Here is a 19886-nt window from a genome sequence, read left to right as displayed (position 1 = left end):
GTCTGCTTTATGTGTGGTACACACACACTGCTGACTTCTTGTGTCCGCAGGCAGGTCTTGTATTACCGAAACAACTGATTACAGGGGTATCCGGGCACTTTTGGGCAACAGACCCCAGGGCTCCTGGGCGTGTGGGGCCCAACTGGGGGGCTCTGTTACCCCTTACATTGGAGACTGTTGATTATCTGTCACCTCCCACATGTCACTAGCAACTGGCGGCCTGTTTCCTTCTCATATTTAGATTACAAGATAACCAATCACAGGCAATGACGCACATTAGTGCCGCACCTTCATATTTTTCCCTCCTGATTAATTTGCAGTTTAATTAGAGGGCGAGAAATTGTGATGCTTGTACCAGACAGCGCACTATTTCCGACGCAGAGCTCTGGATAATCGTGTCTGTCTTTAGTGTCAACTATCACATAATCAGGCAAAGGGTCACACAAAGTCGTTTAAAGGAGCAGTTTCTGGATGGAGCAAGCACCGACAGGAAATGATCAAAACTATATAAGAATTCATACAGTCTACAACCTGAAGGTCTATAAATAGAAAACAAAATGTTTCCTTAGGTTATTGAATCAGGGTAGTTGATTGGCCCTGGCCCACAGAAAGGGAGAGAGGGGATTTGTCACAGGCTGGTCATGTAACTGCCATTGGTGGAGGGAGTCAAACAGGAGACTGGGTTCATGAATGCAGACCTGGAGCTCTGCTGGAATCAAATTAACCTGTGGGCTCTAAACACACACACACACACACACACACACTTCAGGTTGCTCCTATGACAACCTTATTGAAAACACACCTTTCAGTTTTACACCTTCAACAGACAGCCTGGAGACGTCACCAACACACACACACAGCATATACAAACACACAACATAAGCACACACACACACAAAGCACACACACACACAAAGCAAACACATACACACAAACAGCACACATACACACACACACACACACACACACAACACACGCATACACACACACACACACACACACACACACACACACACACACACACACACACACACACACACACAAACACTCTCGCAGGCACACAGGCATAGCTTGGTGACATGGGACCAGGCCATTAAGTGCCTACAGATTGCAATCTCATGCCTGGCTATTGGGTTTCTAGCTGCAGGTAACACACTGATGTGTATCAAACATGATGTAAATGTCAGCTTACAGCGAGAGCTTAAGTGTGGACGACGCTGCTAGAAAGAGTCAAACAATGGCCTATTCACAGCACTCCAAGTGCAGCGACTGCTGCGTGGCTGACCCTAGACCACCGCGGGGCACGAAGAACACGAGAGCTCTGAAGCCATCAGTGCCCATTTCCACCCTCCTGACCCCATGGCCTTTAGACACCTCAGCGAGTGATGACAACTGGCAGTCCAGCGCTCCAGTGCCATTGCCCCGAGGGTCAAGTGTCTGTGGACCAGAGGTTGAGGAGGGCAGGCAATTGCTCCCCAGTGTATCCATCGTCTAACTCAAAACACTGTGAGAAATCGCAACCGAACCGCTAATCTAGCGCGCTACACGTACAGCTCCTCTCAGGGTGGTGTGTGGAAGGTATCGGATGGTAAGGTCTTAAAAGGTGAAAAACAACACAGTTTTAGAAAAGTTTAAAATCAGCGTGCCATGACATCATGAAGCCAATTCAACCGTGAGAACACTGAACCAACGGACTGGAACAAGACGTAAACGTCCCTAAATGTCAGAGGCCACATGTCTACTGGACATTTCTCAGTGAGGGGTACTGACAGCATGCGGACTTGTTACATGTGTCTTCACTTATTCATTTGGCAGACGGTTGTATCCAACATAATTGATTTATTTGGCAGATGGTTTTATCCAACATCATTTTATCCAACATCATAGTGAAAAACATACAGGAGCTCTAGTGTGTTGTAAACACAAACTGGACTTCAGCACGGAAATGTCCCCAGGCCTGTTCACTACGTCAAACATAAACTAACATTCATGCAGACATACACATATATGCACACGCGCGCACACACACACACACACGCACGCTCGCTTGCTCACACACACACACACACACACACACACACACACACACACTCACGTGCATGCATGCATGCTCACATTCTTGTCTGATTCTCTACCCAGCTCAAAAATCATGTGCAGGACAGAGACAGGCTCAAGTCAGGATATGGGGTCTAAATGAGGGGCTTGAGAGCAAGGGGTAGTGAAAAGTCCCTGGCACACACACACACTCACACACACACACACACACACACAGACACACAGACACACACACACACACACACACAGAGGCCAGTAGGCTGCTGAGCCCAGGGATGGAGAGTTGTCTGGAGGCTCTGGTGAGAAAACACAAGCAGGTGGCCAATGGAAAGCAGGTGTCCGAGCCCAAGTCTGGGGACCCAATTGAATTAATGTGTGAAAACAAATGACTCCATCAGCATGTCTCGGCTGTGACAAGCCGGAGTCTCAGCCGCGTTGAACCTGCGTCACCCGACACTGGCCAGGGATAACACCGCCGCATATTGCCCCAAGGATTCATGGGAAAACACGCCAGGGAATGGGGCAGAGGCAGAGAGGACAGCGGGGGGAGTGGGGGTGGTAATAGAGTTCACTTTTGGCCCCCGCCCCCACCCCACCACCACCGCCTCCCGCCGAAACTGAGCTCACTCGTTTAAAAGTGAGCATTAGGGTGGCTTTTGGGGTGACACATTGCCGGGATGTTTTGTCTAATTGAAGGAGACGGTAGTCAATACACATACATGAATGACAGGCGCGGCGTAATGGCGTCTCCAATTTCAGGATTACTCTGATAATCACGGGCCGGCCATTTCCAAAATCCACAGCGCCCTGCCGTTGGCCTGCGGGTCCGGGCACGGACAAGCGAACGAGCGCCTCAAAGCATTACAGCCCAACGCCTCCAGCCAGGCCCTTTTCTTGGCGGCCAGAGTGTGAGAACAATCGCAAAGAGTGGTAAAAATGACAAAGTCAATATGGGAGAGAACAGACAGCACGACTTTTTTCAGGGGAGACAGGCATCTGACAAACAATTCAACTGAAAGCTGGAAGGAAAAGTAGACCCTCCACAGGGAGTGAGTCTGTATGGGCGTGTGTGTATTTGTGTGTGTGTGAGTGTGTGAGTGTGCGTGTAGGTGTGTGTGAGCAGAAGTCAATTTCACCCTTGGGGGGTATCATGGATAAATGATCAGAGGAGCAGTGCTGGAACAGCCTCCCGTCAGCGTGCGCCAGAACATTAAAGCCATCAAAATCCACTGGGGGGGAAAGAGTTGAGATGAGGTGGTTCTGTTTTCTACAGTAGGTCTGTAACCTGTAGCCGTCCCTCACTTCCCCCCCACCCCCACCTCCCCAGCAGCAAAGCAGCCCTCGTCCTCCCCGAATACCATTTACATAAATAGGCAGCCTGCAGCCACCGGGACCCACGTTGGCTAGCTATATTTACAATTGTTGCTCGCCCGTCACCAAGCAACCAAGGGTTTTCCTCTTTGTGATTCCAGAGAGAAAACAACAATCCTCTCCATAAAATGACCCCCCCACCCCCCCAAAAAAGATCTCATCCCAAACAAGCCGTTCTCCAAACCTCATCATACTATCATTATCCCCCCCCTTACCCAACCTCCCCACTCCATCCTCTCCTCAGCTGCCTGACCTCTTGCTCACCCCTAGCGAGTGGGGAGTGGGGGAGAGGTGGAGAGGGGGGAGGGGGGCATTCTTCACAAACTACATGGGGGCGTAGAAGGGGGGGTGGGGGTATGTGGGGGGGGGGGGGGTAGTGCATCAACAGCACAGTACAGCGCAGAGCAGTGCAGAGATGAGAGAGGAGAGGAGAGCTGTGATCGAGGGATTAGACTACCGCTGGTCTGCGGCTGCGTCCACACTCCCACCTCCCTAATGAGGAAACACGCAAGGAATGGCCACAGCAGCTATCCAAACACTGAGACCCAGAGAGTGTCAGGGGGAGATAGAGATAGAAGTGGTGTGTTCATCTGTGTGTGTGCGTGTGTGTGTGTAAATGAGTGTGTAAGCAACCGGGTTGAGGGTGGTTGGCTGGGTGGGCCACATTCTCCAAGGGCCACAGACACTAGTAGTAGTGCAGACGTCTGACCCTTCTGCAGAGAAATAGAAGTGTGTGTGTGTGTGTGTGTGTGTGTAGGTGTGTGTGTGTGTGTGTGTGTGTGTGTGTGTACGTGTACAGGATGGACCACAGACAGTGGTAGAAGGGCAGACGTCTGACCCTTCTGCAGAGAAATAGAACTGTGTGTGTGAGTGTTTGTGTGTGTGTGTTTGTGTGTGTGTGTGTAGGTGTGTGTGTGTGTGTGTGTGTGTGTGTGCGGGCACAGGTTAGACCCCAGACAGTGGTAGAGGTCGGCCCCCACCACACCCTTCTTGATTTTCTGCTTTCTCTCTCTCTCTCTGCTCCAGGTCCATTTCCCCTCAGCTCTGACCGCTGCACCAGTCCTGTACTACAGCATGCTGCAGGAGGCCGGCCGGTTATCCACTCTGATAGCATTATCTGGGAGCAAACAGGAGAATCAGTGGGCAGGGGAGGGAAGGAATGTGTGTGTGTGTGTGTGTGTGTGTGTGTGTGTGTGTGTGTGTGTGTGTGTGTGGTGGGGTGGGGGGACAGGGGTGGGGTGGCCAGAAGCTCTGAACGGCTATGGAGGAATGTTGCCACCGTGTTACGTACACAGACTGGAACTCATTCCTCTCCTTTAAGCCGCTCTGTGTGTGCGGGCATGTGTGTGTGTGTGTGTGTGTGTGTGTGTGTGTGTGTGAGAGTGTGTGAGTGAGTGAGTGACTGCGTGAGTGAGTGTGTGTGTGCTTGAATGGGTGAGTAAGTGAGCCGCCTGAGGGCCCCAGTGGTGCAATTCAGCAGAAGTGTGAGTGTGTGTGTGAGTGTGTGTGCTGCAATGTAACTCTCTATTATATAAAGCTAATTCATCTAAATACAAAGCTAATACAGCTCTCACAATCTTGACAGTTTGCAAATGGATAAAATAACACAATAAAAGTGATTGCAAGGCTTCTGAAAGGCCAGACTTTTTATTCAATTACATTTCCGTGAATATTTTCATACAATTGCTGTTCAAACCACTCACTTTTTGCTTTTATACCCTTTATTGAGGATGTTTTATAAACAAAAAGCAAAAGTAAATGTTGACCTTACTAAAATATGATGGGAGTCAATCCTGCCGGTGCAAAGTTTTGAGGTCGTGAAATTTAGCTGTAGTTTTATTTGGGTTTGATTGTTGTGGGTTTGATGTTTATCGCTGCCACATTAGATAGAAATAGCAAATGCCAAATGATTGTTTCAATAAGAAAAGATGTTGATCTACACATGCCTGAATGAACAAATGGGAACTGGGAACCTCTTCTACTTGATCTCTTTGCACTTAGACTGACTAGAATTAGCACTTAAAAAACTTCAAAAAGACTAACTGAAGCTTGACTGTTGTTCCTCAGATGCAACTGGCTTTGGATAAAAGTGTCTGCCGCATGAATGAAAAGTGTAACATGTGTGTATGTGTGTGTGTGTATGTGTGTGTGTATGTGTGTGTGTGTATGTGTGTGAGTGAGTATATGTGTATATGTAGTGTGTGTGTGTGTGTGTGTGTGTGTGTGTGTGTGTGTGTGTATTAGTGTATGTGTAATGTGTATGTGTGTGTGGGTGTGTGTGTATATACAGACGTGGACAAAATTGTTGGTACCCTTCATTTAAAGAAGGAAAAACCCACAATTGTCACTGAAATACCTTGAAACTGACAAGCTCCAGTTTTGTCTCGTCTCTCCAAAGGACATTCTCCCAGAAGCCCTGTGGCTTGTCAATATGCATTTTGGCAAATTCCAGTTTCGCTTTTATATGATTTGCTTTCAACAGTGGTGTCCTCCTCGGTCGACTTTGGCTCAAACAGCGACTGATGGTGCGATCTGGCACTGATGTACCTTGACCTTGGAGTTCACCTCTAATCTCTTTGGAAGTTGTTCTGGGCACTTTGGTTACCATTTGTATTATCCGTCTCTTCAATTTGTCATCAATTTTCCTCTTGCAGCCACGTCCAGGGAGGTTGGCTACAGTCCCCTGGACCTTAAACTTCTGAATAATATGTGCAACTGTAGTCACAGGAATATCAAGCTGCTTGGAGATGGTCTTATAGCCTTTACCGTTAACATGCTTGTCTATAATTTTCTTTCTAATCTCATGAGACAACTCTGTCCTTAGCTTTCTGTGGTCCATGTTCAGTGTGGTACACACCATGATACCAAACACCACAGTGACTACTTTTCACCCTTTAAATAGGCAGACTGACTGATTACAAGTTTGAAGAAGCCTGTAATGCTAATTAGAGGACACACCTTAGTTTAACATGTCCCTATGGTCAAATTATTTAAAATCTTTTCTAGGGGTACCATCATTTTTGTCCAGGCCAGTTTAATTCGTTTTTTTGAAATAATTATTCTGTTGAACCACAATTCAAAAGCAATGTCTGATTTTCATTAGTTCATTTTCAGTATTTTTTTTTATTATTTCTTATTACTTTTGTCAGTTTCAAGTTATTTCAGTGACCATTGTGGCTTTTTCTTCCTTTAACGGAAGGGTACCAACAATTTTGTCCACGTCTGTATGTGTATATGTGTGTGTGTATGTGAGTGTGTGTGTGTGTGTGTATGTCGGTGTGTATTTATGTGTAATGTGTGTGTGTATATGTATGTGTGTGTAAATGGAGAAAGATGAAATTTGTGAGTGTGTGCAGAGGCCTTGCGGAGTTCTCCTCGTCCTCCACATTCTCCTTCTCCAGCTGCCTCTGTTGCTCCTTGTGCCTCATGGCCTCCGCAATCAGGTCCCTCAGGGTGGCCACAGGCTTGGCATTCTCAATGAAGAAGTGCTAGGAAGGGAGACAGAGAGAAAGAGATGGAGGGGGGGAGATAGAATGAGAGAAAGAGATTAGGAGATTAAACTCATGATTCAGGATAAATTCATGTTTTGTACTACTCTGTGTTCAAATGTTTTCCTTTCTTCAACGAGTGCTGGAAAGTGTGAGAGAAATGGAGGGAGGGAGATAAGGAAATGACACTGATTTAGATTAAATTCATGTCTATGGTATTCTAATGTATTTCAGGCTCTCAGGTCAAGACAATACAGTAAAGCTCATTGAATTGATCAAGTTGAAATTAATTGAAAGAGAAAGATGAGGGAGGGAGGGAGTGAGAGTGAGAGAGAGAGAGAGAGAGAGAGAGAGAGAGAGAGAGAGCGGATTCAGTGAATTATGGCCTTCCTGTCCTGATCTAAATCAGCTCATTGCCTCAGGTATTTGTCTCTCCTTCTCCTTCACTCCTGCGGTGTCCATTTCTCTTCCTCTCTTTCACCACTACAGAATAAATGGCAGCAGTCTGAGGAAAAAAAAAAGAATAGACCTACCCAGGGAAAACAACTGAAGACAAATTGGTTGAATTGTTAAGAGCAAATTGCATGTAAAACTCCTACTGGGATTCCCTTTCTTTGCCAGAGCTCAATGTGTAGTGTCCGCTGAAGGATCCAGACGTATACACTGAAGACAAACCCAGTCCACCTTGTAAAGTTCTTTAATACCCTGATGCTTGCATGAATGGATTTCGGCTTTGGTCGACAGTGATGCGCCTGGCCGTGTCCTGGCAAAACCGGGTGCATTTTAAAATACGTCCCTCGTCATTGCGGGTGAAACAGTGCCAGGAAAACATTACAAATGTATGCACAAAAAAGTTCTGCACAGCGTGAGAGCTACTGCTTTTCCGCAGTTCCTGATAGCCACTGCACAACGGGCCCGTGGTGTGTTCGCTCGCTGGGCCTCGATGCGATCCTCGATGACAGTTTAGGAGACGCGCAGGTCATCCATCAAACCGTAGCGGGGCTGTGCTTCAGCTGGCCCGGGGGCGAGGGGATGCCGCTAGTTAAAAAGCAGTTGAGCGCCGAGCCACGCAATGGAGTGGAACTGAGAACCCGCGCTGCGGCATCTCGCTTCATAGTGCGCTCAAACGAAAAAGAAAAAGAAGAAAAGAGAGGAAAAAAAAACTCACACCCTCCTCTGTAGGCCTTTAATCATGGACTCCCATCAGACTCGTGGCAGGAGTCGAGCTTCATTTGCTTCAATTAGTGGGGCCATGGAAATGTGAGCGCCCACCCAACGCACGCGGGGACGCGCATACCGCACAAGGGGGTCGGGGGATGGGGGGGTTGAAACGTAAACAGCACAAGACAACACACTGACTGCCGCGCCAGATTAGTTCCTTGTCTTGATTTACCCTACCCTCCGCATTCTTCGTTTTCCTGTTTTAAAATCAATTCACCCTGATCAAAAGCTGATCGAGTTTGCCAGAGCGGAGTAATTAATTTATTCATCTAATCAGCATTATCAACAAACACTTGGAACAACGGTATCGGCAGCTATTCTTACTGTGGAAATAAAGAAAATATATATATATATATATATATATTTCCACCATGACTTTCCACCAACACGCGAGGCATTCTGCCCGACTGCAAATTGAACATGAACGTGACCTTTCCTGGGGGTTTCCCTTCATCGGCGGCCAAACTCAACACTCACCGCCGCAGTGCTGGACGAGGCCGAGGACAGGCATGAAATATGACGGCTCATAACTGGAGTGAAAATGTCCTTCAGATCGGCTGAAGCTCGGGGGACTGATATCTGAGTGCGGTATCTGACATTGTGCCGGGCAAACACATCAGCGCCTGAGATGGAAGGTGTTTTCGTTGGAAGGATGGACTCGGGGTATTTATGGCAGGCCGGGGAACAGCTAGGAAAATAAATTGGTTTGTTTTTGTAGCTTTCTGCATTATTGAGTTCAACAAATGTGATCCAACCGAGGCGCCCGCTGTCAGGAAGACGAGGGTTTTTTCTGGTGAAAAGCTGTTTCAACCTCACCACGTGAAAACACACACAAGCGAGCACTGTGCACAAATGCATATACATTGACACATGTATAAGACCTCCTCAAGTGATAAACAGAGTTATAAACACTTTTCCAAACGCACACATACACACACACACAGTATATGTACACACATCAAACACAGGCACACACTACTACACACACTACTACACACTTGCACGTCCACATTTTCAGGCATTGGAGAGTTTATCCTCTGTCTTCATTTACCTTTCCCTCTGTCTGTATTTCTCCCAGTCTTTCTCTCTCTCTCTCTGCCTCTCTCTCTCTCTCTCTCTCTCACACACACAAACACACACACACACCTGTTCCGGGTTCTTCATCAGGCACTCCTTGTTGAAATCACTGAGCTGGTCGGACCACACCTCAGGCTTCTGGAAGGTTGGTGGGGGGCTGGTGGGAATAATGAAGATGGCCTGAAGTTAAGACAACTGAGTAAAGGGCAAGTCACAAATACAATATAGAGAGAGAGAAAGCAAAAATACAGAGAGAGAGAGAGGGAGAAAAAGGGGGAGAGCAGAAAAAAAAGACAATGGGAAAAGACTGAGAGAGAGCGGAGAAGAGAAAAAGATACTGAGAAGTTCTGTAGAGAGAGATGGTCAGCAGAGAATTTCTTTTTTTTCTTTTTTAAGAATTACTGACAAAAAAAAAAGAGAGAATCAGCGAGAAATCAGAGCCGGCGCAGCCTCCGGTGCAGGCGAATAAACACATCCTCCTGGACGCAAGCGGCCCTATCGGACTGTAAATCTGGCAAACAAATTTTGGAGGCCGTCTAGGATTTCTACCATGACAGAGGACCAGGAAGCGGGCCCATCTGCTACCAATGGAGCCCCTTCTGCAGAGCTTCCTCTGGGGAGAGGGCAGGCTGGTGCACAGGGCCCATCGCACTGGGCCAGGCTAGGTCGAGCCATGTTCTTCATCTGATCAGGTTCTCAGATCTTATTCTCATACACACACACACACACACAAACTCTTCCTCTGTCTACATATCTCTCTGTGTTCTTCCTCACTCTCCCACTACCTCTCTGTCTGTTCAGAGCTGTTCTTTGCTCTATCTCTCTCTCTCTGTCTGTCTGTCTGGGAAGCTCCTAAGGGCACTGTGTTTGTCTGACACCAGTGACACCCACTCAAAATCCCCTGCGGAGTCAACTCTGCCTTAACCTTTGCCCCCCAGTAACCCCGCTCTCAATTCAATTCAATTCAATGTGCTTTATTGCCATGACAAATAAGGCATTTGTATTGCCAAAGCAGTTATACAATGGATACGGAATACAAGGAACAAGAAGTGTGAATGTGTAGACTTACATAGACTTAAACTCACATAAAATAGACATCGATATTATATATATACACATACACACACACACACACACACATATATGTATACATGCAGAATTATGTTAAACATATGTACATTTAGGTTCAAATAGTCCCTCATTGTCATGACATAATGAAATATATTTTGTTGCAAAAGCAGTTGAAGGTCCCGCTCTCTCTCTCCTTTTCACATTTTCTTTCTTTCTGTACTTGTGTTTTCAGTTTTTCTTTCCCTCTCTATCTCTATAAAACACTCTCCTGCTCTTTCCCTTTCAGGTCTCTCCTGAGGCTAAGGCTACATATAAGCCCCCATAGTTAAAAAAAAAAAAAACGGGGGAAAAAAGGCTTCAGCAGCTCAGGAACCTGGGAGAAGATAATAGCCATGAAATTCAGTTACACAGTTGGCCTGCTCCCAGCTCCGTGGCCAGGCCTCCTTCCACTATGGCACAGGATATTAGTGGCTCACATCACAGGACAAATTAAAGCCATCAGCCACCCTCTCAGGGGACCTTATCAGAGCAGCTTTCCCAGAGTTTTAAGAAGAGACAGCGGACATTGGTGAAGGTTGGGGTGTGTATGTGTTGGGGGGGGGGGGGGGGGGGGGGGGGGGGGGTCATCATACACAGTACCTGCCCAACCCATAAACCTACTTGTTTTATCGATGGGGCAAGTTTTGATATGATTTTCAGGGGCATTTTTGGTATCTAATAAGGTATTTTTGGTTCTCTCACATTACGAAAGTCAAATTATCCATAATTTACCAATTATATCATAGTTACAAACAACACTGGATTCGTTTCAGAGGCATTTACTACTAAACCTCCACAAGCGCCCCATGAGAAGCACTGGTTGTGGATCAGCCATTTGAGAGGAGGTAAGTAAACAGATCTCCATGGAGCAGGCGTGCGTGTGTGTGTGTGTGTGTGTGTGTGTGTGTGTGGTGTGTGTGTGAAGTGCGTGCGTGCGTTTGTGTGTGTGTGTGCGTGATTCACTCCCAGCTGGAGCGGAGGGGTACATGCCGGGGCTTAACACACCCATTAGCCCACGCCGACAGCACCAGTCACAGCCAGGTCATGAGAGCCGCTGATGAACACTTCATCTCAAATGGAGTTTCCACTCGGATCAGCCGCCCCGTCCGTCTCACAATTCATCACCCTCTCAGCCTCCGTCTGTCACCCTTCACTCACCCCCTTCTCACCCTTCTCTCTCCCACTCACTCTCTCTCTCTCTCCCCCACTTTTTCTATCTGTCTGTATCCCACTCTCTGTCCCCCTTCATCTGCTAGAGATAAGTGAAGCAACTTTGAATTTGTTTGTCTCTCTCTCCCTCTCTCTGCATCCTCCTATTCTTTTTTTAATCTCTCTCTGTATCTTCCTCTTCTCTCTCTGTGCACCGCCCCATATTCAGTCTCTCTCTCTCTGTAATCCTGTCACACTCACCCTCTGTATGTATGTATCTGTTCCCTTCTTCTATTACTTTTTCTCTCTCTCTCTATTTCTCTCCTCTCTGTCTGTTTGTCTGTGAGTGTGGACTTGGGCGTCGGCTCCCTTCTCCCTTCCCGCTCCAGTAAATAAACGCTGTGGCCAAACCCAGACAGGACCCGCGTCGGCCATATTTATCTACCTCAGCGTCGGAAAGAAAAACAGCCTTGGCCTCACTGCGCAGGTGGCAGCTACGCCGTCACCCATGGTAACCCAGCATCTTGACATCTGCAGGCTATTACCAGACCAGCCCCCGGGAGGAGAGGGGGGGGCAGAGGAAGAGCAGGGCGGGGCATTGGGGGGGGGGGCAGGTTACAGGCAACATTTTTTTTCAGAGGAGGGTGGGGGTGTTTAAGAAGGGGCTTTGGGTGGCCTGGCTGAGGCTACAAGACACGGGGCAAATCCCCCAAATCCCCCGGCCTTTTCCCAGTAGTGTCGATACACCTCTGAAGCATCCCTCCACCTCCACCCCCACCCCCCATGCCCTCCCAGCCTGCCAGGAGAGCGTAGGCAGCCTGTGCCAGGAATAGCCGTGGCGTTTGAAACGAGTTAACTAATCAGAGCTCATTATAGCCGATGTCTAGCCAGAAGACAAACAAAGGATCACAGGAGGGCTCAGTGGCTGACACGCCGCGACAACTGAGCTGCAGTACTGTTACTGAGGCCCAGAGAAACTACTCCTCCTCCTGACAGGGCCAGAGAGAGGGAAAGAGACAGAGATGGCGGAAGGGAGAGAGAGAAAGAGAGAAAAAGTTAGAAGGGGGAAAGGGCACAGAAAGAGGGAAAGAGAGAGATGAAGAAAGAGGGAGAGAGAGAGGGAGTGAGAGAAAAAGGAAGAAAGGCAGGCAAGAAGGAAGAGAGAAAGATGGAGAGAGAGCGGGAGAGCAACAGAAAACGCCTTAGAGAAATGCTCTACTTACACGCACTTACACGAACACACATATACACATACACACACACACACACACACACACAGTTACTGGGGTCCTGGGAGCTGGCCCCTCTCTCAGGCCACAGGAGAGAGCTGTTCAACATGGATTCACATACAAGCACTCACACACTCCCTCATGCACATAACCGCACACGCACACACACACACACACACACACATTCTCTTACGTGTAAACCCATTCAGACACCCATACATGGTCACACACACTCATACAAATGTACTAGAATAAATGTGGGTGCTTCTCTAGGCTTTCACCTCTTCACTGGAAATAATAATAATAGTATGGGCAGTGGAGCCACACATTCCTCATCATGTAAATGGACTGCATTTATATTGCGCTTTTCTATTCATAGAGCATTAATTAAGAGATGAATGCCTCAGATCTCTACCCATTCACACACAGATGGCGAAGGCTACTATCTATGGTGCCAACCTGCACATCGGGAGCGGTTGGGGGTTCAGTGTCTCAAGAGCTCAAGGACACGACTCCTCTACTCCTGAACCAGTATATAGCCCATACATACATATTTGTATTACATATCGTTTATAGTTTCATATCCAACATCACAAATGTGTGAGACTTCATACTCTCCAATACTTTTAAAAGTGAAGAAAAACTCAACTGTATGACATGGCTGTTTCTTTAGTTGTGAGCAGTAAGCTGTGCAGTCAAATGTTGTCAAATGTCACTGCAGCCTGTAAAGTCTGATGGATGGCACGGGTAATCTAAAATGAAACATATCTCACCCAACTGTGGTCAATTAACACTGACTGGTAATGGGAACTTTACGATATGAGGAGGACTGAAGGAAACTCACACTTCCTGTTCATACCAGGGAACCCTGCTGGTACCTTGTTAAATGACGGCACCAGTTGAAATATGCTGTGTGTGTGTTACTGTGTTACTGTGTGTGTGTGTGTGTGTGTGTGTTGTGGGCAGGGGACAGCAAGGACACCAAAAGGATGGCTTGCTGGACAGTGAGCTCTGTCCCCTATACCCTTTGAGCCGAGTCTCTCCTCTGTCTTATCAGTGCAGATAATAGAGCCATACTAAAGAAGCTGGTAGCTATCTGGCCAGAGATAAAAAGCAACAAGTAATGCGTTTATTATCCAACCTTTTGCCACTTCCATACTTCAGGGCTAGCTAGAGAGCCCATAAAACTGACCTTCGCCCCGAGAGGTGATTGGACAGATCTACCAACAAGCTGAGGAGGAGAGGGGAGAGGAGGGGAGCAGTCTGGGGGTGTGCATGTATGCCATGACCCCCCCATCCCCACCCCACCCCACACACACACACACACACACACACACACACACACACACACACACACACACACACACACACACACACACACACACACACACACACACACACACACACACACACACACACACACACACACACACACACACTGCCAGTACACCATACCACCAACCACCACAGCAACATAAGATGTGCCAACACCTTGCATGCATGAAGTCAACAACCCACATCTGTTCACTAACACATGCATATCTGATCCCCTTTGGCACTCTGATAGGCTTCTGATTATGACTGCTGATGACCGACGAGGGGCTGTGTATCTTAGCACATCTTGCAAGGCTGAGCATGGGAAAAGGGCACCTTATGGTTACCTACCCCACCCCCGCCCCACCCCCATTTTTATCGTCCACAGAGACGCTGAGGCTGGGTCTCTAATCTGTGAGTGCTCGGGTCCTGCTCTCTCTGTGTACAGACCCTATGGCATAATGAAGGTGATGGTCGCAGCCGCCGCCACCATTCCGAGCCACCGTGACGCCTGCTGATGCCGCCACATGGCACAGTGGGCTGATGGGAAAATCTGATACGGATGGCCGCTTTATCTTATCGCCCCCATCGCTGAGCACAGGGAGGATCTCCCCGCCGGGCCAGATAAGGTGCGTTTTATGTCCCCCACATCGCTCTTTGGCAAGGCATAATTACCCTCCACGCCCGGAGAGCAGGGGACAAGATACACACGCCGCAGTGGCTGCTTAGGGAACATGGAGAACAGGGGTGAGGGAGAGTGAGGGGAACAGTAAACAGCGAAATCCTCACTGTGCAGTTAGACTCCACAGTGGGGATTGCTAATTGAAGTGAATGGGATAAACTATCTGCAGTCAATCAAGTATAAGTCACTCTACAACCTAAACCAGCTTATCAAACTGATTTCAGTTTAACAGAATGAAAAGTAAAATAAATTGCTTTATTGCTTACATTTAAAATGGCATAGGCCTAGTTTAATGTTGTCAATTTCATCAATAAAGTTAAGTGACTATAAAATAAGAGTGGCCATTAGGGGGCGCTGTAAACTGATAATATGTTGCCTGCAGCATAAAACAATAAAAATGGATTGCAGCATCCACATCCCTCTAAGGGCAGATGCAGGTGTATGTCAGATAAGCCTAGCTACTAGACAGCCATAGAAGAGCATATCTGATGTGGCAAAGCCTTGAGACGGCTATGGTGATAACGCACATAATGCAGAGTCAGTGTACAATCAGTGCAATTATTGCCTTGCTACTCTCCACCATCAGACAGTGGACTTTATAACAGTGAGGCAGCAAAAAACAACACAGTAACTCTATAACAATGAGGCAGCAGAAAAACAACACAGTAACAAAACACAAAACAGCTATTAACAAAAAACTATTTTGATCTCAATCCTTGAACAAAACCAAATAATAATCCATATTATAGTATAAATGAAAATAACAAGAACAAATCGCTGATTTAACTTCTGACAGCCAGCTGTCTCTTAATAACAAATAACGACTCATGAAATTACTTAAATAGAGACCAGAACATATCATTGATATTTCCAAAAAAAGGAGCCTTCCTATTCTGCATTACACACAGACATCTGTTCAGAAACATAAACATGAACATGAACATGAACATGATTCTGACTCATCTGGCTGCCTTGTCATCATGGAGGCTTTGCTCAGGGCTTTACTCGCACCCAGTGCCCCCTTTTGCAAAACACACACACACACACACACACGCTACTTTTCTTCTTCACAAGATCGAGACCACCACCACCACCACCACAACCAGGCAGCTTTATGGTTAATGAACATTTCACAATTTGTTTGTCAATTCAGGCCTGAGCTCACATATTGCAGTAATTTGGACTGCAAACTGCAGCTGCGGCCGTTTTCTTGTTTCTCAATAGAGGGAGATGAGTTTTTCCACTGGTGAACACATCTGTGATGAGGCCAAGCCGGGCCAGACATGACTGGCCACTACGCTCTCCTGAGGGAGCAGGGCTGGCATCATAAACCTGCCGCTATACTTCTCATGGGGAAGCGTGTGTGTGTGTGTTTGTTTGGAGGGGGGGGGGGCAAGATACTTTGGCTTGGCTCAGGGAAACACTGACATCAAAAGCATCACTCTTATCATTATAAGCAGTGCAACCGCACCACCACCACCCGGTCATTATCATCATAATCATCATCATCATCATCATCATCATCGTCGTCACCATCATCGATGTTGCTGTCGTCACTACTCATGAAAAAACAAACAGCTGAGCAGTGCCTCTGCACCTGCGCTTTTCTCTGGCTGGCTCCTTTCCTAGAGGCCACTCTGGAGATGGCCCCCCCCCCCACCGCCCACCCCACCCCACAACCACTGCCTCAGCCTCAGCCTCACGACGCTACACAAATATATAATCGCACAGTGAAGCAGAAAAACCCTGGAAACACCACTTTTCGAGTGCATTGCCATGCTCAGCCCTGGCCTTGTCCTCATGCCGGGCTGGCCTGATCGTCTCCTCCTCCTCCTCCTGGGCAAAAGCCTCCACAGCCTTCACCTCCAAACAAAAAGACAACAAGAAGAGAGAGGAAGGGAGGTTAGGAGTGTTTAAGTGGTGTCTTTGAGGAGAAAGGGAGCACAGCCATGGTGATTACTCATAAAACAGAACAGAGAGAGAGAGAGAGAGAGAGAGAGAAAGGAACAAGAGGAGAGAGGGGGGAGACAGAGGGGAAGAAAGTGATTGAGCATGAGAGAGAGGCGGGGGGGAAACAGAGGGAGCGAGAGAGACAGAAAGAGACAGAGTAGAGAACGACAAGAGAAAACAAGAGGGAGACAGAAGGGTGAGAAAGAGAGGAAGAGAAAGGTGGGATGTGTGAGAGAGAGAGAGAGAGAGAGAGAGAGAAACAGAAAAGGAGTGAAAATACTGGTGATCAGCGATATGAGGACAGAGGAGAGGAGAGGAGAGGAGAGGAGTGGAGTGGAGAGGAGAGGAGAGGAGAGGAGAGGAGAGGAGAGGAGTGGAGTGGTGGAGTGGAGAGGAGAGGAGAGGAGTGGAGAGGAGAGGACTGGAGAGGAGTGGAGTGGAGTGGTGGAGTGGAGAGGAGAGGAGTGGAGAGGAGCGGAGAGGAGAGGAGAGGAGTGGAAAGGAGAGGAGTGGAGCGGTGAGGAGAGGACTGGAGAGGAGTGGAGAGGAGCGGAGAGGAGCAGCTCAGCCCTGCTGTGGGAGGCCGAGCTCCCAATCGCCGGGGCCTCCAGGATGAGCTCCAACTAAAACAATCTTCCCCCCAGCCTGGAACGCATCTCCCACTTTATTGTGAGCAAAGGTCTGCTGCAGCTGGCACTGCGAGGTCCGAGTCAGGAATAATCTTATCTGCCATCAGCTATAAATATATGACGGGGAGAGGGGGAGGAGAAGGAGATGGAGAGAGAGACAGGGAGAAAAGAGAGAGAGATAGTAGAGTGGGGGGGAGAGAGTATGGGAGTAGAAGGAGGGAGGGAGGTAGAGAGGCAGAGAGGGAGGTGGTGAGACCTTCTTCTTTTTTAACTGCCCTCACAAATAAACAAAGATCTCTGTGAGGATCTGGAGAGGGGGAAAAAAAGGGTCGTATAAAGGCCAAAGAACTTTGAAGGACGACATGATATATGTCGTTTCTGTGCAATATATAAATCAAATGATTATATATGCACATAAGGACATACAAAGGTTGAGTCTACTTTGTCTATTTGTTTTCTTAAGAGATCTATAAGTTAAGACACAAATATCAGAATAAACACAACAGACTAAACTGAGTCTCAGTTTCTATGCTGTTGTTCTTGCATGACAACAGACAAAATACTCAGAACCAACTTTGATGGTTTCAAGATGATTGTGCTCAGCCAAGTCAAGTCCAGTAAGCCTTCTGGCACGATTGCGTTTAGATTGACGAAATAAAAATCACGTTCTCTTTAATCTGTAGAGAGGAGAGAGGGGAATGTTATCATTCTTTTCAGTTTTTCTCACAATGGTTACAACGATACATCTTCATGGCGAAAGTGTCACACCAAATTAAAGACCTAAATCTTGGGCACATACAGTATTTTGTAATCATTGTATTGTCATAAAATATTTCAGTGCAGAATTAGCATGCGTTGACTTGAGAGTGTGCACTTGTGACAACTAGCCCCATCAGTTGGTGAGCTGTCACATTAGATCATTAAGCAAACAAGAACACAATTCATTGTGAACCTAGAACTCGACACCCTCAGTGAACATAAAAGTAACTAATAATTTATAAAACAATTATGCCAAATCATGCCTAATAGTAACAATAATTATGGCAATCTAAATCTAAGACAAAGACTTATGGTCTGCATATTATTCAGTCATAATTCTGGCAAATTCTTGCCTCCCCTTAGGGACAGTAGCCTACATTTTTCCTTTCCAAACTCTTTTTCCTTTCCAAACTTGACCAGGACACTTTCTTCACTGGCATTTTCTTTTTCTGCCCCCAAAGGAGGGATTTTCAAATGCTGCATCACTTTGCAATAAACCTGAGTACATGTCTGCTGACCTAGTAATGTGCCCTGGCAGTTCATGCTCTAATTTAGGGGAGAAACCCTACACATGTAACAACTTACCCCCTGGTCACTGTGACAACTTGACTAACTAGGGCTTAATTTCAAGGCTAGTTCAACCTAAGACTGTAGTAAATGCATCAATTCACTCACTACTAACACCTCTAATCATAGAAAAGTAAAAAATTGAAATACCAAAACTAGTCAAAATAGGTTGGAAATGTGGAATGCCATAGTTCTACTTGGGAAGGGGAAAAGGGGGGAAATTGTTCCGAGCTTAGTTCCAGGTGCTCTTCACTAAAGGTAAACAAGATGTGGACTCAGGGGGTTGTGTCACACAATGGAGCTATTTCAGTTTTGAGACTGAGCTCCTAGTTTTGGAGAAATCACCAGTGTGACAACTTATCCGTGTGACAACTTACCCCGATCTCCCTTATGTAGAAAAGATAACCTGACAAATATCCTTTGAGAGGAGAAGCAAGACATGTCTAAATGACTGACAAACAGAAACCTTCAGCTGTGTTTCAATGTATCTCTGCAACATGCTAACTGTGTGGCAAAAACAAACGGAGCATCTTAAATCAATCAAAACTCAATCAACGTGAACATATGAGCGCTCCTCCTGTCACACAATCTTTGCAAAGATGGATGAGCTGTACTGCTGCACACACCCACGTGCATCCATACTTCATTCCCAACACCTCGGCACAGGCCAGAGAGGTGGAAAAACCGGGTGGATCGCTGAAGGTGTTTTGAACCCGCTGTGCGGTTTGAAACGTAATTACGCGGGGGTGAGCTATCCCGTTTGTGTCGACACTCACTCATAAATCACTCAGTATCGACAGTTTGCTGGGTGTGAAATGGGGGTTTCCAGAAAACACACACAGCTGGGGGTAGCCCTAGTGATGTTGGTGGTGGTGGTGATGATTGCAATGATGATGATGATGATGATTACATCATTGTTCTGATGTACCAGAAGGTCAAGGGCACTTCCAGTATGAAACGGTGTGAAACGTTCTGGGAAACGATGGAGAAAAATTAACAAACAAAAAAGTTAAATGCGACGCCAAGAATGTGCAGATACAGTTCCCTATCCGAATGAAATCGAAACCCATAGAAACCAAAAGAAAACACAGAAATAGTTCCCCAACAGCAACATAACATCAAAAAATCCCAAGCACCGGTCCAAACTGCTTCTCTCGACTCATCGACTTGTGGTCTTGTTTTTCTTTCTACAAAAGTCTAAACAACAACACTGGTAGCAAACTTTTACAGGCACATCTGACGTTTAATCACCAATTAACTACTGTAAACTGTTATCTTTCCTGGG

This window comes from Clupea harengus, chromosome 11 (genome assembly GCF_900700415.2).
Source record: "Clupea harengus chromosome 11, Ch_v2.0.2, whole genome shotgun sequence".
Classification (NCBI taxonomy): domain Eukaryota; kingdom Metazoa; phylum Chordata; class Actinopteri; order Clupeiformes; family Clupeidae; genus Clupea; species Clupea harengus.
This window is presented reverse-complemented; position numbering follows the sequence as displayed.